The sequence below is a fragment of the Equus asinus genome, chromosome 24 (assembly GCF_041296235.1).
Source record: "Equus asinus isolate D_3611 breed Donkey chromosome 24, EquAss-T2T_v2, whole genome shotgun sequence".
In the NCBI taxonomy this organism is placed as follows: domain Eukaryota; kingdom Metazoa; phylum Chordata; class Mammalia; order Perissodactyla; family Equidae; genus Equus; species Equus asinus.
This window is the reverse complement of record NC_091813.1, coordinates 62,346,769-62,367,467: the sequence shown is the minus strand read 5'-3', so window position 1 is coordinate 62,367,467 and position 20,699 is coordinate 62,346,769. Positions and strand designations below refer to the sequence as shown.

The 20,699-nt window shown below is 43.9% G+C and overlaps 1 protein-coding gene across 14 annotated transcripts in view; it reads right to left on the bottom strand.

Annotated features, from left to right (window-relative positions):
* The window catches only part of L3MBTL3 (L3MBTL histone methyl-lysine binding protein 3), a 113,864-nt gene extending 95,640 nt beyond the window's left edge, over nucleotides 1-18,224 (bottom strand). For 2 of the 14 annotated variants that reach the window (XM_070496258.1, XM_070496264.1), the window contains exons 1-3: nucleotides 16,105-16,243; nucleotides 14,515-14,594; nucleotides 9,194-9,294 (exon numbers count right to left, since the gene is read on the bottom strand). The gene's annotated coding sequence lies outside the window, so the exon portion shown is untranslated. Of the gene's footprint in view, nucleotides 1-9,193; nucleotides 9,295-14,514; nucleotides 14,595-16,104; nucleotides 16,410-17,005; nucleotides 17,404-17,488; nucleotides 17,509-17,977; nucleotides 18,001-18,057 lie in introns of those variants that run through there. The other 12 variants (XM_070496253.1, XM_070496262.1, XM_044754551.2 and 9 more) reach the window with 11 other exon arrangements.
* Nucleotides 18,225-20,699: the final 2,475 nt, after the last annotated feature.

Genomic DNA, 20,699 nt, shown 5'->3' with positions numbered 1-20,699 from the left:
TTCTAATACAGTAAATATTGACAGATATAATTTACACAAATAATATCTCTTCGGGGTTTTCAATCATTTTTAAGACTGTAAAGGAGACTTGAGACCAAGAAATCTTAAAGCCACTACTGTACAGGATAAAAACTTGGTTTTTTCCACATATTAAAAAAAAATGGAAAGGAATAAAAAAACATTTGGAGGAGGAAATTTGAAATTTAGATTAAAGGAGATTTAAGAGACTAACAAATCACAGTATCACAATTCATAGATCTTGCTTAAATCATGATTTAGACTATTAAAAAAAAGAAGATTAGACAGGAAAAGAAGCATGAATGCCAACTGGATATTTGATGATATTAGAGAAATACTGTTGCTTTTTTTAAAGAGATGATATTGGTATGTATTTTCTTTTTCTTTTTGGGGGAAAGATTAGACCTGAGCTAACATCTGCCACCAATCCTCCTCTTTTTGCTGAGGAAGACTGGCCCTGAGCTAACATCCGTGCCCATCTTACTCTACTTTATATGTGGACGCCTGCCACAGCATGGCTTGATGAGCAGTGCCATGTCCGCACCCAGGATCCGAACCGGCCCACACTGGGCCACCAAAGCATAACGTGCAAACTTAATTGCTGTGCTACTGGGCCAGTCCCAGTATGTATTTTTTTTTTTTTTAAGATTTTATTTTTTCCTTTTTCTCCCCAAAGCCCCCCGGTACATAGTTGTATATTCTTAGTTGTGGGTCCTTCTAGTTGTGGTATGCGGGACGCTGCCTCAGCGTGGTCCGATGAGCAGTGCCATGTCCGCGCCCAGGATTCGAACTGACGAAACACTGGGCCGCCTGCAACGGAGAGCACGAACTTAACCACTCGGCCACGGGGCCAGCCCCGGTCCCAGTATGTATTTTTAAAAGGAGAGTTCTTTATTGTATTTTGGAGATACAAACTGAAATTGACCGAGGAAATGATGTAATGAGGAACTTGCTATAAATTAATCAAGGGGTGAAGTGGTAAAATATGACTGACAACGTGTTGGTAATTGTCAAGATGTCAATTCAACAAATCATGTTTCTAAGAGTTAAGCAAAGTTTTTTTTAGTACTTAGAAACGCCCTGTTTTATGTTTTCTTTAATTATCACCTGGCACTATTCCATAATCCCACGTATAACCTGTATTCCATGGGCCATAAAAAGCAGGTAGGTAATAGTCACTCAGAATACAAGTTAGAAACAGTATTTCTCATTCTGCAGAAAATCTCACCCAAAATCTCTCGTGAAGGGTACTGAGATTTCCTAAGGAAATATCTTAAAAGTGCACCATGATGGGCCCTCTGTGCTATCAGACAGATCCACCATTTTCCTCGTAATCACTTCTAAGTTCTAAGGGTTTCCAGGCACTGCTGATGTCAAAAGGGATGGCTTTGGTGTTCAGATGTCCAGCAAATGTACCAACGCAGCTTTTGATTCCCACTAACAGACATGTCACGGCTGACACTGGCTAAAATCAAGGGCACTGACATCCAGTGTGCTCCTACCAATGCCCATTATGGATGCCTCATCAAGGAGCTGACTCTACTGAAGGCAGAGCCCATTACTGCTGGTACCCATGTAAACATATTACACTCCCAAAGTTCCTCTTCTATGAAACAGCTTACTTTAGCTTTTACTAATTTTTATTATGATCTTCTTGCCCTCAGCTTCCAAAAGGGCTGGAGGACAGACTAAATGACATATAACACTGCCCTCAGAATTACCTCCTGCATCTCTCTCCTGCATCACTGCTTGTCTCCAAACAAAAGCTGTGCAACTCGACTCTCCCTTGGGATAGTGTATCTAACGATGAACTTCCTCAATCTCTCATGTAAATAAACCCCTGGAAGCCCCAACCTACCAAGACCACTAGTAATCTCAAAACACTAGGGGACGATGAAATTAGTTAATATTTTACATTCCAAAATCCTATGTTATGAGAATATGGGGAAGCAGGCCTTCTCATACATTGATGGTGGCATCAGAAATCAAAATGACCTCTTTTGTTGTTGATCAATTCTCAAGAACATATCCTCCAACTCAGCAATTCTACCTCTAGAAATGTATTCTATAGATACTTGCACATATGTATAAAAGGAAAAACGTGAAAGGGTATTCACTGACTATGTCTCTATTCGTAATATCAAAAAATTGGAAACAACTCAAACCTCCATCAATTATGGCCACTGCAGTACATCCATACAATGGTACATAATGCCATTGTGAAAAGATGATGAGGAAGCTCTCAACATTCCGATACAGAAAGAGCTCCAAGATACCATTAATACTACTAATTTTACACAAGATATAGAAACTATATGCTACTATTTGTGTAAAACAAAAGTGGGCATATATGTGTATTGCTTGTATGTGCATAGACCATCTCTGCAAGGACCGTCCTAAACTGGTAACCCTGGCTGCTCCAGGAACGGGTAATGGTTTGCAGAAAGACAGTCATGGGAAGGAAACTTCTCTCTGTTCACTCTTTGTACCTGCTGAATGTTTAAAAAAAAATTTTTTTAAAGAAAAAGATTAATAAAAAATATATTTTAAAATCCTATTTCATGTTTATTTACAATAGTTATGTTATGAAAGGGATATCTTCCCATGAAAATACTTAGTCTGTTATTGATGCCAACAACTGAAGCTATAGCCTAGAAGACATTAAGGGAAATCAACTTACCCAAAGCTCTTGGGCAATTTAACTAGTAGGTATGTAACTATATATGCAAATGTATCAGCTCCACAAGTCAACGAGGAAAGGAAGGGTAGGGTCCACTTCTCCACAAGCCAGGTACCAAAAATATACAGTAGATCCTTGGCATTCGCAGACAATTCATGGTTTCTACCATACTTGAGTGACATCTGAAGCTCCCACGACACTTGGTAATCTGTCATCTTGCAGAGATGATTCTGATTCACACACGCCATAAAGCTGAGGGGCAACAGCAAGTCACCAGGACCGGTCAAGGTCCAGGTATGCTCTTAGTCAGAATGTTTAGTCTTCATGCTATGGCCACCGGAAATAAGGTGATAAAAACTCTGTTTCTTGTTAAAAAATGAAACAAACAAAATTAACTGCTACTTGATTCTAGTGTCGATGACAGAATGAGGGGAATGTGGAAATGGTTATGAAACTGATCGGTCCTGGCCACAAAATAGAAGTTGCAGATAAATTAAAGACTGAAATGTCAAATGCAATGATGACTCAGACACATTGTGTGAACAAAACGACCAAGTGCTCCAAAAGGAAATAAGTAGAAAAGACGTGTGAATTTGTTTCAATAAGTGCTCCAGACAGTACAAAAATTGCTCATCAAGTAAGATAAGTAGTTTAGGTCTAGAGAGATCATTTACATTTTTCAGTTATACTTCAGTAATTTGAAGGAAGGAATTATGTGCTACAATGATTTTTGCAAGCTGTGAACTGGCGATGGTCTTGGGAAACATCCCTCACAAATGTCAAGATTCTACCATATCTTATTTTGACTAGAGGTAACAGAGTTTGCATGCCCTTCCTACAATTCCTTTTCTCATATCTGCCACAAGCGGATAAAACAGTGGCTCAGAGTGAGGGGCATGGACTCCCCCGGTGCAGAGATCCTAGAGCACATTCAAGGTGAAGAGCCTACCTGGGGCTGAGAAGAGGAGAAGATAGCAGGCCCCTGAAAGATAAGCAACCCAATCCAGGATGCTCAAACATAAAGTGAAAGGGTGAGCCTTGCCTATAACCCAAAAGTCTGCATCTGCAGATAAGGTGAGAAATAAAGATTACTAAGAAAGGGTACTAACTGTAGCCTGGCCATTCCTGCTCAAACCATTGTTTTCAATTATGATATTTAAAAGAATGGTAACAATGTTCACTAAGTCCTGTTAAATAGTTTTAGTAATTTTTCAGTTGCATTTTTTTTAGAGTTGAATTTTATAGCTTTATGGTTAACAGATGCATTTTTCAAAAATAAGGTACATAGATGATACAGCTGAGTTGGGAGTGGTTATAAAACGGGGACAGACCTCACCTCAAAAGCAGCACCTGCGAATCAGACTAAAATTTCATCATTCAGATGACAAGTCTGAGATATCAGTACCAAGTGTCCACAGACTAAACTTACCAGTTTCAGCCAAGAGGGCAACATATCTTTTGTAAAGAGTGCATCAGGAATGTTAACCCTGAAATCATTATCATGAACCAAACAAAAATGATAAGCATGTAGAAGACAGACAGCACTGAGATATACAGCAATGAGAAGGCAGCCTCCACTGTGGGAATCCAATGCCTTGTGGCTGTGATGCCCACTTTAATACCAACAACTGAAGTCGGCTTTCCGTGTACTTTCCAAATGCTGTATCTGGCACATTGTGACGCACAAGAAGTCCTAAATGTCATTATTCGGTAATATCATCTAAAAGGCCTCTCCCTTCTGCTAAACACCTCATTAATTGGCATATAAAACTGCTTTGAGCCTCCCCACCCCAACCCACCCTGCTCCTTGTCATCCTTTCATAGGCGCAAATCAAATATTTCATGGACCGTCCTCAAAACTCGCCATCTCTCACCTTCTCCTAAATCAATTCCTTCCTTTCCTCCTCTTCAATTCACTTTCCAAAGTTTGACAATTACCTACTCTGTGACCCTGGACCAATTAATCTCTTGAAGTCTCATTTTCCCGTCTGTAAAGTGTGGAGACTAACAGAGCCTGTCCCCATTGGGCAATGGTGAGGATTCTTTGGGATAAGCCAGGTAGTACCCTAGCACAGCACCTATCACATAGCAAGAGTCAACAAAATGTTAACTTTTTATTATAATTATCTAGTTTAACAGTTATTCGAGTTCATGGGAGCTGCTCAGTGACCTTAAAAAAATTACATGTCTTTTTTTCCCCTCTCATTTAATTTCATTTCAATAGCCTTTTTTGTGGTAGGCCACTTGTATTCAAATCTCTATCACTAGATGTCAAGATCACTATATAAAAGTAGATGTTTTAGGGGCCGGCCCCGTGGCTGGGTGGTTAAGTTCCCGCGCTCTGCTTCGGCGGCCCGGGGTTTCGCTGGCTCAGATCCTGAACGCGGACATGGCACCGCTTGTCAGGCCACGGTGAGGCGGCGTCCCACATGCCACAACTAGAAGGACCCACAACTAAAAAATATACCACTATGTACTGGGAGGATTTGGGGGAGAAAAAGCAGGAAAAAGAAAAAAAAGATTGGCAACTGTTGTTAGCTCAGGTGCCAATCTTTAAAAAGAAAAAAAGTAGATGTTTTATTGTTAATAATGATATTTCATATTCACACGGCTCCAGAAAACACTGCTAGTTTTCTTAATAGAACAATACTACCTTTGAAGTCATGGAGAAGCGTTTACCATATGGGGAGGGAGGTGGGCCTGAAGGCCAGGTTCTCTTTGCCACCACCCTGGTCCGATCACACATCGTAGGTCAGGCTAAGACATCTAAACAAGACTAGAGGAAAGACTAGGGCAACAATTCCCAAAGTCTGCCTCTAAAAACACAACTTTTAGGAGAACATTTATTCATGTCCCATGGCAAAAACTTCTGTGGTGAAAGGATGGGTAATAGCCGCGGGGTCTTTGGGAGACGGACCATGCACATCAGCAGCGGTGCGGCCATGTGCCAAATGCTGCCCGGGCCAAAGCGGCCCACAGTCACTTGGCCTCATGACTCTATCATCACAGTACATCGAGGTCTACGGAACCCCCCTCCCCCCCTTTTTGGAAATGCTATGCTCTGGAAAATAAATTCAGAAATAACATGAAAATAGGTAGTGTTTTACAAGACAGAATCTCTTCATCTCCAGGTTCCAGTCACCTACAGGGATGCTACCTTCTGGCCTGGTCCCCAGCCCACATCCAACTGTTGAGATTTGTAGGCCTAATCCTGGGGAATGCCCTCTGGACAGTACTCCTTTAAGTCCATGGGGAGAAAGTGATCCTGAGAAGACAGGGCCCTGCCTCCTAAGACCTGTCTACAGTTTTCTGATTTACTTTCTGGTGGCCTCCTTTGTACCTTCATGACGCCAGACATACACAGCCTATAAGGGGAGAATTCACATACCCACAAACACAAGGCCACAAAGGGGTAATCAGACAAAAGTAACAAGTCTAACACACATCAAAGGGATACAGGCACACGGGAGCAGGTTTCTCCCAGGCTTTGTCATTTTAAAGGACCTCACCAATACCAGCCTATTTGACCCTCACAACTACCTCTTAAGACTGATAACATCTTACAGATGAGAAAAATGAGGTCACTCAGCCAAGAAACAGACTTTTACCTCCCAAGACAGTGCCCCTCAGACGCTACCACAGGGCACAACACGTTATATTTTAGTCGACACAGAAGCTGATCCAGTGTAGTGGTGAAAAGCACAGGCTCTCAAGCCTTAGGCTCCTTCATCTGTAAACTGGAACTGGAACATCTACTTCATAGAGAAGTAAAAAAAATTTTAATGATGCATGCTAAAGTGTTTTGCACATAATGGACACTCGGTACACAACAGCTACAGCTATTCTCAAGAAAAGAAAACGAGCTACTCTCCGGTGTCCGCATTCCCTCCAAGCAGCGGTTCACCAGATGTCTGAAGCACAACCCGCGCAGAGGAATGATAACCGTGCAAAGGCCATGAAGCCTATCTGATGCCTCAGGAGTCCAGAGGTGAAGCAAGGGAAAAGCGGGGTGTTAAGAACGTGGTAAGACTCCAGGACTTCATGGACAAGGAAAATTTCAAAATGAATTGAAACTGAGGCAAAGTCAACAACCATTCGTTTTGCCAAGCTCTTATAAAGAAAGGAACATTTTAACAACCAAAAAAGTAAGAAGGACATAATCTCTGAATAACAACCCAAGACTGGGTCATTGGTGACCTTCCTGCTGAGGAGGCATAAAAGCTTCCTCACATACCAACTGTGGTTCCAGGACCTGTGTTCAAGAAAGCTGGCACAGAGGCGAACAGAAAGCACAGTGAGAGACTGCAGCAAGAGGCCAGCAGAGAGAGAGAGACGAAAGCTATGGATCCTCCCCAAAGGGGACGAGGAGGACTACGCTGAGAGTCTTTCTCTGTATGAGAACTAGAGTATAGTATGTGAGATGCCAGGAGAAGACGACGGGCTGAGAAGACAGGATCTATACCTCAATTTAATACATTGTATTAAATAAACACATTTATTACATTGTAGCATGATCATCCACTTAGAGAAAGCTTTGAAGGAAAGGGACTTGCTCTATTCATTTCTTTATCTCTTGTGAATATCCATGGTAGGTATCAACAAAATTTATCAAATGAATGAATCAAAGACAAGGGGAAAATGCAACAGACTAACTGTGGGCGGGGTTTGGGCAGAGGGGAAATGAGAAGAAGATCTTCATTTGTCCATCTATATCATATTCTCCAGTGAAAATTCTAACTAACAACTAAGCTGCTAAGTATTTATTTACCTCTTTGGCAGAAGCATAACATTACCGCTCCAAGAAACTCTCCTCATTTAAGCGTCAGTGGAGAACACATCAAAAGAAGTTAAATTCAAACCTCTTAAACAGGCTTATTCAATAAGGACAAGAGAAAAACCTGAACTCACACTTGAAGCATCTCTCAACAAACACATAATTGTTACAAAGAAAAATTTTCCTTTCAAATCAAGCCTGACAGATACCAGCTTTGATAGTCTACTCACCCTGCCTGAGAAGAACTCTGATCTGCTATGGAGAGATGTGAAATTTTGCCCCAAGGGCCCAAATTCGTAGATTTTAGGCAGGCAAAACGTGAGATTATTTCAATGTGAGAACGTAAATCTCAGTAGCATCAAGATTCTCAAGAGCAAATCCTTGAAAATCTAGGTCTTCTGTCCACATCTATCCTTATACAGAAGACGCCTGAATGGTAACTAAGCTCTGCTTTCTTTAAATATGAAATCGGTCATCAGGATGGTTCCTTCTTACTGATATTTTCTTAAACACACTCCCCTTGTATCTACTGGCCACACTTTAAGGAGAACCACCCAATATAAAGTAGCAATGGTTTATCTAATTTGCTACATCTTCTCCATGGAGATTATATGCAAAGGGGTAGTCACGAATGGCAACCTCTTCAAAATCTCCACTTCCTGCCCTTCCGTTTGTTACAGTAAGAAGGATGAATTATTTGAGATTCTGTGGCCTAACCTACTTACTTCCTCTAAAGGAGGAACAGAAAACGAAAAATGCCTTTCAAGAAAAAAAATGTACATAGAAAATGAAATTGCAACCTGACGTGAGCAGGCCTATGGCATAGTTAATATACTCTCATCAAACGCTTTTTATTTGAAGTTCACTTTCAATATACAGACTGTAAGCTATGTCAATTTAAGGCAGAAACATCCTTAAAAGGGCTATCGTATCATCAACACACTACACGAGGAGGGTAATAATAGAAACTGCACACCCATCAGAGGGATTCAAAGGGCATAAAAAGAACAGGAACCTGCCTGACACAGATATTGCTATGCTTATGCAAAATATGCATGCACTTACATTAAAAAAGAAAAACTAAAAGTAGTATCATGTTCTGTTTTCATATTTCCCTTCATAATTGTTTCACAAAACGCTAACAGCACTATTTTTAAAATTCAGCTTCATGTTTTTATAAAACATAGAACTAAAATTAAAAGATTTACACTTGATTTCTCTTTGGCATGTAATAAATTAGATTTGACCAGATTATATTTCTCTCACAGAATTCTATGAGCTTATCTTGATAACCATTTGTAGTTAACCTTCTTATCAAGAGATCGAATAGCCAGGCCTCAAATCCACCAAATAAGACCACAAACCAAAAGGGTGAATTATTTAGATCATTTAACAACCAGACCAGATTGACCACTCCGGAATTTCAATTCCCAGTTCAGGGTTCAATCAGTGTAACAGATGGGGAAAAATAAACAGCTGATTTTGGTGCCTGAGCAAGCCTACTCAAAGCGTTCTAGTAACAGAACCAGTTTAATTCCATAAAATTACACATAACATAAAGCTATTGTCCAATCTTGAAAAGGCCTGGCACACAGCAGGTGCTTCAAAAAATTTACTGGATAATAGAGCCTCAAGAAAGGAGACACAGTCCATTACCCCATAATCAATGCATGCAACGGCATCCGTCTAAGTCAGACTAAAGCTCTCTTGATGGACCATACCTCGTAGAACAGGGATGTTATATAACTCCCATGGCGACACAGCACCACCCAATGAACCAAAAGAGCTCTTCACTTCATTTTGTAAACGTGGGCACGGTCCTCTGGTTAAAGAGCAGAACATCAGTAATTACAGCACTGTTACTCAGTATACTCCTGGTCACATTCCCTGTCCTCATTTTTGATTTCAGGCCTAGCATTTCCTATTCCCTCTGCCCCCAGCTTCTCTCCACCATTATCTCTAGCCCTCATTTAAATTTTCTTCTTTCCTTTTATAATCCTGGCTTCTGAGTAAATTCCATTGTATTCTCAGTTCATTTCAGTAAATTTAGGTCCCATCCTTTTCCTTTATATTGACTGATTGATTTACATTTTTTGATAACTAATCCTACTGCCTCATTAGGTCTCTTCCTACAAAGAACAAATGAAACCTTTTTATAAATAAGCCCAGTAATTCCCACACCTAATCTGAGTAATGTTTTGTGAACAGTTTGTGACCCTTTCGAGGCCACGAGCTAGACCAAGGTGTTCTTTTCAGTATTACTCAATAATTAGTTTTTTCCCAATTCTTTTTTTTGAGGAAGATTAGCCCTGAGCTAACATCTGCCACCAATCCTCTTCCTTTTGCTGAGGAAGACTGGCCCTGAGCTAACATCCGTGCCCCTCTTCCTCTACTTTATATGTGGGACGCCTGCCACAGCATAGCTTGACCAGCAGTGCGTAGGTCCCCACCCGGGATCCAAACTGGTGAACCCCGGGCCATCAAAGTGGAACGTGCAAACTTGACTACTACACCCTGGGCTGGCCCCAAGTCTTTTCCCAATTCTTGATTTAAAAATAGGGGGAAAAACGGTGAAAGTGAAGAGAGTTTTCTTCCCATCATTTTTTCTAATGCCTGTTCACCATTGCTCATCTTAGTCAACCAAAGTGTAAGAGCAAATACATTCCTCTGGGAATATGTTTTCTTAGAAATATCCCAGGAACTACTATTTGGAAAAGCAGAAACCTAAAGACATGACAAAACAATCATAAACCAGTATCATTCTCCCCGGTCCCACCCCTTCCAACTGCATGATTTGAACTCAAACAAGTTACTAAGTATCTCTGAGCAGCGATTTGCTCTAAAAGAAATAACAATACCAAATGTTCAAGGTCAGTGAAAATATTAGCGATAACACTAAGTGACGAGAACAGCACCTGGGCATGAGACAGCAGTGAGTATTTGCTGGATGAATGAATGACCGAATGTATGAATATAAAGTACCTAGCCTAATGCTTGACATTCACAAGGCACTCAATGTACAATGACACCTGATCTATCAACACTGCACAGTGTTTTGCAGAGGACACCCTACCTCTCAGGTCCCTATGTTTGGAACAAAAGTACCACGGCTGTCCCACCATAGCACCTACTGCATTTCTCTCTACCATTGGCTACCATTGAACCATGACTTTGTTTGTTAATTACCACTGTGTGCATTCATTATCTCCTCAACTAGATTATAAACACGCTGAGGCCAAGGATGGCTCTTCATTTGTTTGTAACCCCAACATATTCATTCATTCGGTTCTAAGTGTTGATTACGTGAAGCACTCCCCAACAGAGACTTACACAAAACAGATGCTCAACAAATATTTGTTGGCTGACACAAACACTGACTTACAAAAAGACTAATACAGAAGGCACTTAACAATTACAATAATCACATGTAATTCTTCCAATCACCACCCAAGTTATTAATTCTAAGTCCACTTCTGAGAAAGAAAGAAAGGCTCATCAGAAGAAGTTCCCTCATCCAAGATCACCCAACTTAATGAAGTTCTTCTCAAAAGCCCTTGTTCTTTCCTCAAACCATCCTGTCTCCTAAATGGGGATTTCTTAAAGATCTTTCCCAATTTGACGTTGTAAATCAAACTTAGTGATATTTCAAGGGTACCCTTTCCTGGTCTTTTGCTTTCAGCCACCTGCTGCATAGCTGCTGCAATCAGCACAAACTAGTTCATAATCTGCTACTACTGACTCGTATCCACACATGTCCTGCAATAGTTTAGCTTAAGAGAGTAAAGAGATAACCCAAGAATATTCCCATTGGATAATGAAGCTCCTTAAAAAATATATTTTCCACAGATGTTCTGAACTTCAAGACATCCTATCTAACTATACACGTATAAATAGTCCTCTAAACACAGTGTCTCTCAAATAAATTGTTCTCTTTAAATACAATATCCCTCAAATCGTGGTGAGGAAAGAGTCCTCCGGTAGCAGCAAGTAGGCAGAGAGTAGCAAGAGAGTAGCAAGTGGTAGAACAGACCTTTGCCAGAAAGTCACCTTTGTGAACACATTAGCCAAAGGAAGGGAGAATCAGCCCAAATCCATCACCTTTGGTAGAAATACAATTCAGGCATTCCTTGACAGTGGGTAAAGAGCTTCTTATTCATTTCTGAAAGCTAAGCATTAAAAAGGGGATGTAATATTTGGCACTCTATGTACACAATTATATGTCATGGTCCTGCACCTGTTAACCTAGGAATCCATGTTTGCTGGCTCACTGGCTCCCAAGAGTGCTGGAGCCTCATTCTTTCCCACTGGCATAAAGAGAACTGTGATACTCTTATTAGCAGAGTTGTGCTTACCCCTGGGGTAAGAGTCTAGGGAACTCCTCAAGAGCAAAGACCTAGTCTTTCAGTGTTCAGCACTGTAAGATCTCAATGAAAAACTGGCCGAGTGGGGCCAGCCCTGTGCCCTGCTGGCTAAGTTTGGCACACTCCACTTAGAAGGCCTGGGTTCACAGGTTCAGATCCTGGGCACAGAACCACACCACTCATGCTGTGGCAGCAAGCCACATACAAAATAGAGGAAGACCGGCACAGATGTTAGCCCAGGGCTACTCTTCCTTAGCAAAAAACAAAAAAACAAAAAATAAAAAAAAATTGGTTAAGTAACTAGTAGAAACATTGCTAGAGGGATCACTCAGGTTACCCATCCTTGGGACCCGAAGGGTACCCTTGTCCCACACCACATAAGTAACGTCTCTTATAAATGTCTCATCCTAACTGTATCTACTATAAACAGCCTTAGTTGAAATATATATTTCTTAGAAAGACACTGCCAAACATACAAGTGGAATTACTCAAGAACCAGCCCTCAGTTACTTAGGGACTAATTAAACAGACATATATTTCTTCTCTCCTCCACTATTGGGTTTTTGGATTCTTAGAACATTGATTGGATAATTTATAGGAAAAGAGAGATGAACTAAAACTTGCCAGGGTTTGTCAAGTTCAGTATCATCAAATTGAAAACAATGACAGTATTTTTTTCTCTATCTAGATAATATATAATTGGCTGTAATTAGAATAAAGTAGCAAAGGAATCTAGAAAACCCATGGACTTTTCCCTAAATCCACAGTTGTGTGCAGGACCCATTTTCTGGCCCCTGGAGTTTAAATCTTTACCACTCCAGTTACCTATTTTCTCATCCTCATTTCCCAGCAGACTCACACAACTAAAGCATTAATTACAGCACACGAATTCCCCTCACACCAACCCCTCTCCTTTCACCGCCTTACCGTTTCCACAATCAGGCATCATTTTAAATTTGAAGTATTTATTTCACTTACTCCTATGAAATGACTAGTTTGGGATGAATAAATTTTAGTTTGGATTCAGCACCATGTTCAAACATGGTCCCTCCCCTCAGGGAGCCAATACTGTAAAAGATAAACTGCTTTTTTCCTCAAGAAAAGAAATATCCCCTGCAAGTATTATGACAAGTCCATATAATATATACACCAGAAACCAATCTAATAATTTTAGCCAGGAATTAAATCACTCTGTTCTGCCCTAGACAACCTACGTCCTGCCCTTCACAAAGCCCGCCCAAGGTAAAATGGTAACGTGACAGCCAAACACCTGAATTCACTCTTCATAGCTCTCAAAACCTGATTTTACTTGATCTTTTCAACAAAAGAAGCAAGGCAAGCACTGTTGCTTTCAGTTTCTAGATGGGGAAGTCTAGGCAGAAAGAGGAAAAGTGACTTACACAAGGTGATACCTTTAGCGGCTCAACCATCTTCTGACTCCCACCCTAGCACGCTAGCCACAGCCACATGACTCCCCAGATGAAGACAAATAACCACTGTCTTCCACTCAGCACCTCGAAACATGAAACGCACCATCCTAGGAAACGCATTTTACTCTGCTTGAACCTTACTTCCATTGGCATGATCTTGGAGTTGTTCTTGCCCCATTGTCTCTGCTGCACCATCCACATGGACCACATCTATTTACTTTGCTTATTACACTATTCGAGACCATCCACAAGCAGAAAATAACAATAAACTCCTGTTAACAGTCATTTTCATATTAGCAATTATACAGTGTTGACATACAGACCACACCTACTCTGGTTATAAGGTGGCCCAATGAGGATTATTAGTCCTGTTCATAAAAGGTAAGATTAACTTACTTTGTTTTCTTTGGTTTTGCCAAACAAGAACTAGCGACTCCTTTAACACTCAAGACAGAGAAGAAACATGAAAAGGAGAGAGAAAGATTAAAGGGGGAGAAAAAAATAAAAGAAAAAAGGTATAAATAGTAGAAAGCACAAGAGCAGCACAAATGTGCTTTGATGCTGTACCAGGAGAGGGCTGCTCCCTTTGCCTGAGAACGATCTTTGCCCTGAAAGGAGGCCCTGGATTACTGGAGAAAAGTTAGCACCCTCCAAATTCACCAAAAGGATCTTACTGGACAACAGCTGAAGTTCTTGTGGAATTATGGTCAAAGTCGACAAGTCTATGCTAACACATGGGAAATTTGCTATAACCCTATGACATGATATTTGGCACAAGTCAGCCCATGTGGGATCTAAGCCACAGGAGTTAAGTTATTTAAATACCCCAAAGCTCTCAGTAAATTTCACCTACAAAATTTTACCAAAGTTCCATATCACGATCTTCCATAACACTGTGTACTTATATAATTATATTAATTTACAATTGCTTCGTTCTAGTTTTCCCATTTTTTCAATTCCAAACAATAAAACTATTTCCTTTCAGTAGAAAACAGGTGCAATTGAAATGTGAATTAAGAATCTAGTAAAAGAGCCAGTCCAAAGATCATCCAGGACAAGGCTGTAACTTTTCCTAATGCTTTTTTCTCATTCAATCACACTTAGTGTCAAGACCTGGATGCCTTCCAAGCAGCCCCCACACAATGATGTTTTTCTGCCCACTTTGTCCCACACTCTCCTTCCTGATCCCCAAATTCAGCATTTAACACTGGCAAGTACATCAGGCAATTTGTTTCACCAAGCAAATCTTACCTAGGAGCGGTGAAGAAGGAACTATGTGGTGGTCTTTAGGATTGCCGTCTACCCTCAAGACTTCTCCCAAAGGTCTAGCACTAATTCAAAGAGAGAAAAAGTAAAATCAAAGCATTGTCAGAAAAAAGACGACTTCAAACCCACAATCCACAATTAATAAGTTTAAATTTTGAATCACTGACATTGCATAATTTCACACAATACCACTTAGTGATTAAAATAAAACAAACTAGTTCCAGATGAGGGGAAATGGATTTTATCATTCATATCATCCCCCATCCCAAATTCTCCCAGTAAAGTCTCTCCCATTGTATGACTAGCAGGTTAAAGGGACAGGGATCACTGGATTCAACTCTCATTGCTTTTATCTTTAAAGTTTACAGAACACACACTGGCAAAAGAATAGCTATTATGTAAGCAGCTTTTGTCCATATATTTAAGCGTTTAAATCACAAATTATACAAAGTATTCAGAAATAATGTTTTTCCCAGTGAAACAAAATTACATTGTTACAACTAAGAGACTATTTTACGACTGAATGTAACTCTACAGTTAAGAAACTAAATACTAGCCTTAAGTTATATTTATTAGAGAATATAACGACCCGCTCATATAAAAGGCAAATTTCAACCAAAGGTCTTTTTCATCTCTTTCAAAGTTTTAAACACATATTGCACTTTGTGTTTTTATTAACATTCAAAATGAAATTATCCGCTGTGACTCCTGATTAAAAGTTGATCAAAGGTATAGAAAGCAATAAATGTAAAAACGAACAATTGTTTCTAATCCCTGGAGTGACATTCTCAAATCCCAGAATAAAAGCCAAGTGTTTTTTTCCCATATAATAAATGAGAGATGGAAGTTACAGGGTCCGGGTCCTCAAAACTCATCTGCTCTCCGATTTACTAAACCTTGTATATTTCTGATCAGCATCCTTTCACACCATATCTCGCTGCCGGCACAGGTCGTCTAATTACTTCCACGTCTGAAGCGACTACGTAGCTACAAGTAAAGGCCAAACTTTGCTCTCGGCCTTCCGAACTTAAAGATGCGTTTAACCACTAGAGGTCTCCCCTTGGCCAGTTTTGCACGTTCGCTATTTTGCTGCACTTGAAACTTTCCGGAGAAATGCTCTACTCGAGTCAGTGTTTTTCTAAAAACTTGCGCAAAAATCCACGCGACCGAGGTAGCCAGTACAGAGACTCTCGGGCTCCCCAAACCAATAAAGATACCACCAGCACCGCTCTAGGAAAATCAAAATTAAAATTCGACGCACTCGCCCCAGCCGCTCCCCCCCCCCACCCAAATTCTTATTTCTCATCTCAGTTTCCCTTAACTTAGAACAATTAAAAATCTATTTTTGTTCCCGTGCACTTTGAATGAGCTCGAATGCATTTTTCTGGTGGCCCCGGGGTGGGAAGGGAGCGGGCCGAGGGATGCAGGGAGGGGGCAGGGCCGCGTTCACAGCGCCCGAGGAAGTTGCATAAGGAAAGAGACTCCGTTTTTTGGGTCCCCTCAAAAAATCGGCGGGGAGGGGGAGGAAAAGGAAGCGGGGGGGGGGGGAGGGAGGGAAACCGAAGCGACGTTTACCTTCGTCTCCCCGTGGAAGGGTGGGGTAAGAGCCCCGGGCTTCGCGACCCCGGAGGGCGGCTCGTGACCCCCACCTCTCTCCGAGCGCAGACGGACAAACAGATCCCCCCACCCCTCCGCGGGGAGGCGAGGAGGAAACCGCCCGCTTTTAAACTTTCTCTCACGGTCGCGCTGTGGGCCGTGCTTCGACCAGAAAGGGGTGGGGGGGGGAGATCCTGGGGCCTTTTTGCTTTAAAGGTAATTAAAGTTTTACCACTGGCCCAAAAGTTGCGCCCTGCCCCCGCCTGTACCCCCGCGCCCCCCCCCGACCCCTCCTCCCGGGCTCACAAGTTTGCCTCCCTCTCCCCCCCCCCAGCAGCTCGCGGGGCGCGCGGCGGATGCCCCGGCTCCTGCGCTTCCCGATCCCCACCCCCGCCGGCCTCTACTTCCCCCCGCCCGGCCGCCGCGGCGCGAGGACGGCCCGCCGGGCCCAGGACGCGAGTGTGCAAAACCCATTATTCCGGAATGGCACACGCACGCGGCGCGAGGCGGGCGCGGCCCCGCCTCGGACCCTCGCCGCCTCCCGATATGAGGGCGGCGTAAACAAGTTGCAGGCACGGCAGCCCCGCGCCTCCCTCCCCGCCCGCCGCCTCGGCCGCCGCCGCCGCCGCCCGACACACGCCCGCGCCCGCACCGGGCCGGCGCGGCACCGCAGGGCGCGGGGCGACCGCCGCGACGGCGCGGGCTCCCGGCCCCGGCCCGCGGCCCGCGCCCTCCCCCGCGCGGACGGCCGCCGCGGGCCCGCGCCGCCTCGCTTCCCGAAGCACTTTCCTGCCTCGGGCAGAAATAAACCGGAGGGTTTATTTTTGTGCAACTTTCCCAAAATGGCGGAAATTGGAGCCGATCTATATGAAATTCTCACACAGTCGGTCGGGAAGGGGGAGGCGGCGAGGAAGCGAACGCAAACTCTCGGCCGCCGAGCCCCGCCGCGGGTCCGCGAGTGTGTGCGTGCGTGTGAGTGTGCGTGTGCGCGGCGGGAGTCGGGGAGGCCTTTCCGCCGCGCACACACACAGCACACGCCGGGCAGACGCGCCTGCACATTCAACCAGTCCATTCTCCGCAGCCCGAGCGGGCAGAAAGTGGCCCGGCCTCTTTTCCCACTGCCTCGGTCTCCCGTACTTGTACTTCTCGCGCTCGCCCGCTCGCTCGCTCGCTCTCCGGTGCGCGCCCGGCACAAAGGCCACACGGGCGGAGGGGGCCGCAGGGGCGGCGCGCGGGGCTCGCGCCTCCCGCCGCACCGATCCGCGGCCCCGGCCGCCCCCGCGCCCCCCGCCGGCGCCCCCAGCCTCGGCGGCCGCGCTCGCCGCCCGGGCTGCGGCTCCGCGGCGCCCACTCGGGCACGCACCCCGGCGCCGCCGCCGCGCTCCCCCGCCCCGCGCCCGGTGTCATGAAAGCGACCCAAGTGACAAGCTCGGGGGGCGCGGGGGAGGGGGCCCACACGCATCCCGCCGCCTGCGCGCCGGCGAGAGCCCGACGCGGCCGCCTCGCCCCGGCTCCCTTCCGCACGGCCCCCCACACCCTTCCCCGTGTGCGCGCAAAGAAAAAAATACAAGTCTCTCCTCCCCCCATTTTTTCCTTTCTCTTTTCTCTCTCTTTTGTTCCTCTTTCACACTCGCACTCACTACTTCAGAGTGAGATGCCCGGAGACTCCCCCTCCAGCCCTTTCCGAGTCACTTGCCCACTTTTTTTCCCCGGGATTAAGTTTTCTCCTCTTTCCCAGAGGCGCAGAGAAGTGGGGGAGAAACCCCTTCTGTCCTTTCCCCTCCCCTGATCTGTTTCACAAGACGAGGGTGCGCTTCCTTCTCTCCGTAGGTCTCTTAACTTTCATCCTCACCCAGAAAAATCAATGAATGGCTTTGGCACGGGCAGATCTTCAGATTAATTAGAGATTAGATCCGATCAACCGCTTCTTACCCCCAAATTTTCTCTTTTTTTTTTTCTCCGTCTCACGAGTAGTCCTGACAAATGGTCCAGGGCTGCGGGCGCAGTGCGCATGTGCGCGTAGAGTCAGGGCTGGGGAGAGGGGAAACTGCGCTGGTGCCGGTGCCGCCGCCGCCGCCGCCGCTGCCGGGGAGGCTCGCGCCGGCTTCCCTGTGGCTGCCGCTGCCTTCGCCGCTGGGAAGCAGCAAGAACGCCGCTCGGCCAATGCAGCCCGCCCGCAGATACTGTTTCAGGTGCATCTTTTCAGTATCCTTGTCCGCGGCTCAGGGCTGGTTCCAGAACAGGCAAAACAAATATGAAAGACGGCTAAGGTTATAGATTTCTTTGTCTATTTTTCACTTTACTTTTTTTTAAAGGCAATTCTCAGAGCAGCTAATCCACCATGTCCTGTTCAATGTATGCATTCAGCCATTAAAGAGCGGGCCTTCGTCTTAGACAAGCACTTACCCAGAGGCTCCACGCGTGCTACAGGTCATGAAAAATGAGAAATAAAGTTTTCAGCTTTTACGTAGTGGAACCTGCCCCGCTTTTAGGATTGGAAGGATGCCTAATAAAGTGTGCGTGTAAAACTTGCGCGTTCTCTCCGTTTCTCGAGTGTGGGTCTTTATTGACAGCTGAAACGCGGTAGGCCTCTGTCGTGAAAGATGTTGGGATTCGTGCAGCAACTTAGAAATCAGTGCTGAAGTACCTAGCAGTAAGCAGGTCGAGGACTGACCTTTTAATGTGTTCCGGCAAGATGGCTGAGCGGTCCTAAATCGCAAAACCTGTCTTTGTTAAGGCGTCAAAACGAGATCAAGAGTATTGTATTTCGGTATTGACAGCTTTCCGCTTATTGACTGCAGGCTTTCCTTTTGGGTAGCTCACCGTCCACTTTTTCTGCTAGACACAGGTTCTTACAAAATAATTCAAGTAACTGAAGTTGTGACAAAGATTTTAATGTCAATAACAGAGTTTGCTGTGCGGGGGGGGCGGGGGGGGGGCGAAAAAAGTAGCAGGTATGGTTTCAGGAGTGGCGGAAGCCAGTGTTCGCTTTTGCAGGGGTGGCGAGGTGAGAGAAAGGCCTCACCCCTCAGAATGGACTATTTATTTTGCATCGAATAAAGGCTAACGGAGGCCCTTTACCAAAATTGCTGCCTGAGGCCTAGAATTTAAATATATCACAGATGGAAGTTCTGTATTAAAAATCCTCCTCCAAAATGTAAGTAATGTTATTCTTGATTGAATTTTTTCACTTAAGGAATGTTCCTTGAACCAATTTCAGAAAATAAACTGTTAAATTCTTTCCTTAGGACCATGAAATTACTCTAGAGAAGAAGGCCCTCCCGCCCCACTACTTCGGTTAGTACAGGGACCAAATTTTCCAAACCCAAAATCGGGACATATGGTTTGATATGTACTCCAGAACAAAGAAACAAACCCTATGAGGCTGAAATGAGCTTAAAAATATGCTTCATATGTTGGGAAGCCATTGGTTTAGGGGTGTGAAGTGGGGAAGGCTGGGTTCCTGAGAGCTATAGATCTCAGACCACCAGTTAACTATTGCTTTCACCTACCACATCCAACCTTTTTCAGCGCTGCTCCCAAACAGCCTAATTAACTGATCTGAATTTCAGCTTCTCTCCTTTTCTCCCTAGGCCTTGAATAATAAGCAGTGAAATGGCCAAAGGCAGACTACAGGAGGAGAAGGAAAGAAGGGCTATGAACTATGTACCAAACTAAGACCTTACCCCAAAGGCAACTACAATTCACTTTAGATTCTTCTTTTTAAAAATCCATTAGATTTATTCTCTCTAGATAATTTCTGGATGGTATGTCTATTTCACATATATTTTCAGACATGTTGGTTCAACAGCCTGTAAACTTGTATTAACGGCCTACCTTGTGCTCAGTGCTCTGCAAGGTGCTGGGGAATAACAGAAGGTAAAAACTAGGCCATGAAGAGTTCAGTCTGGCAAGAGAGAGACCTGGGTGTTGTATTACAGTATGGTAACTGTTGTAGTTGGGGGTGCAGAGCAAGTACAATTGAGGAGCATCTGTGGCAATATGGAAAGGCTTTCCAGAAAAAGTCATAGCTAAGCTGATTCTTGAAGGACAAGCATCCAGGTTCCACCTTTCTTCTGGGAAGCTGATCCAATCAGAGAAAGCCTTAGTAGAGGTCAAGGGTTTGGAGAGCAAGGTTTGCCCAGGACCTGTCACTTACTGAGGTTTACTTACAAAAATAAGGATGAGTTGAGGCTCTCTACAGTATATTGTTCTTTGCCATAGATCATCAGTGAAACCTCAAAGATTTCACCTCAGTTGTCCCCAAAATGTGATTCAGAGTAGGAAATGTTTTGAAGGTACTCATGTTTAAAATTAATGACTAAAGGCTGCTACCAAATTTTTCTACAAAGAATCCTTTGGTGCCACCACCTGAGACAGAGGCAGAATGCAGCATTAGGAATCTACAGAACACTGTGTTATTCTTCATATAAACTGGTATTATTTACAGGACCTTTCTCCATCTGTTCCCTAAATAGTAATATACTAGAAGCTTCCTTGCTATTCCTTCACCCTTCCACCATGCAGTCACTGGTTAATTATTCAGGATGAATCCCTTCTTTCCAGCTTCACTT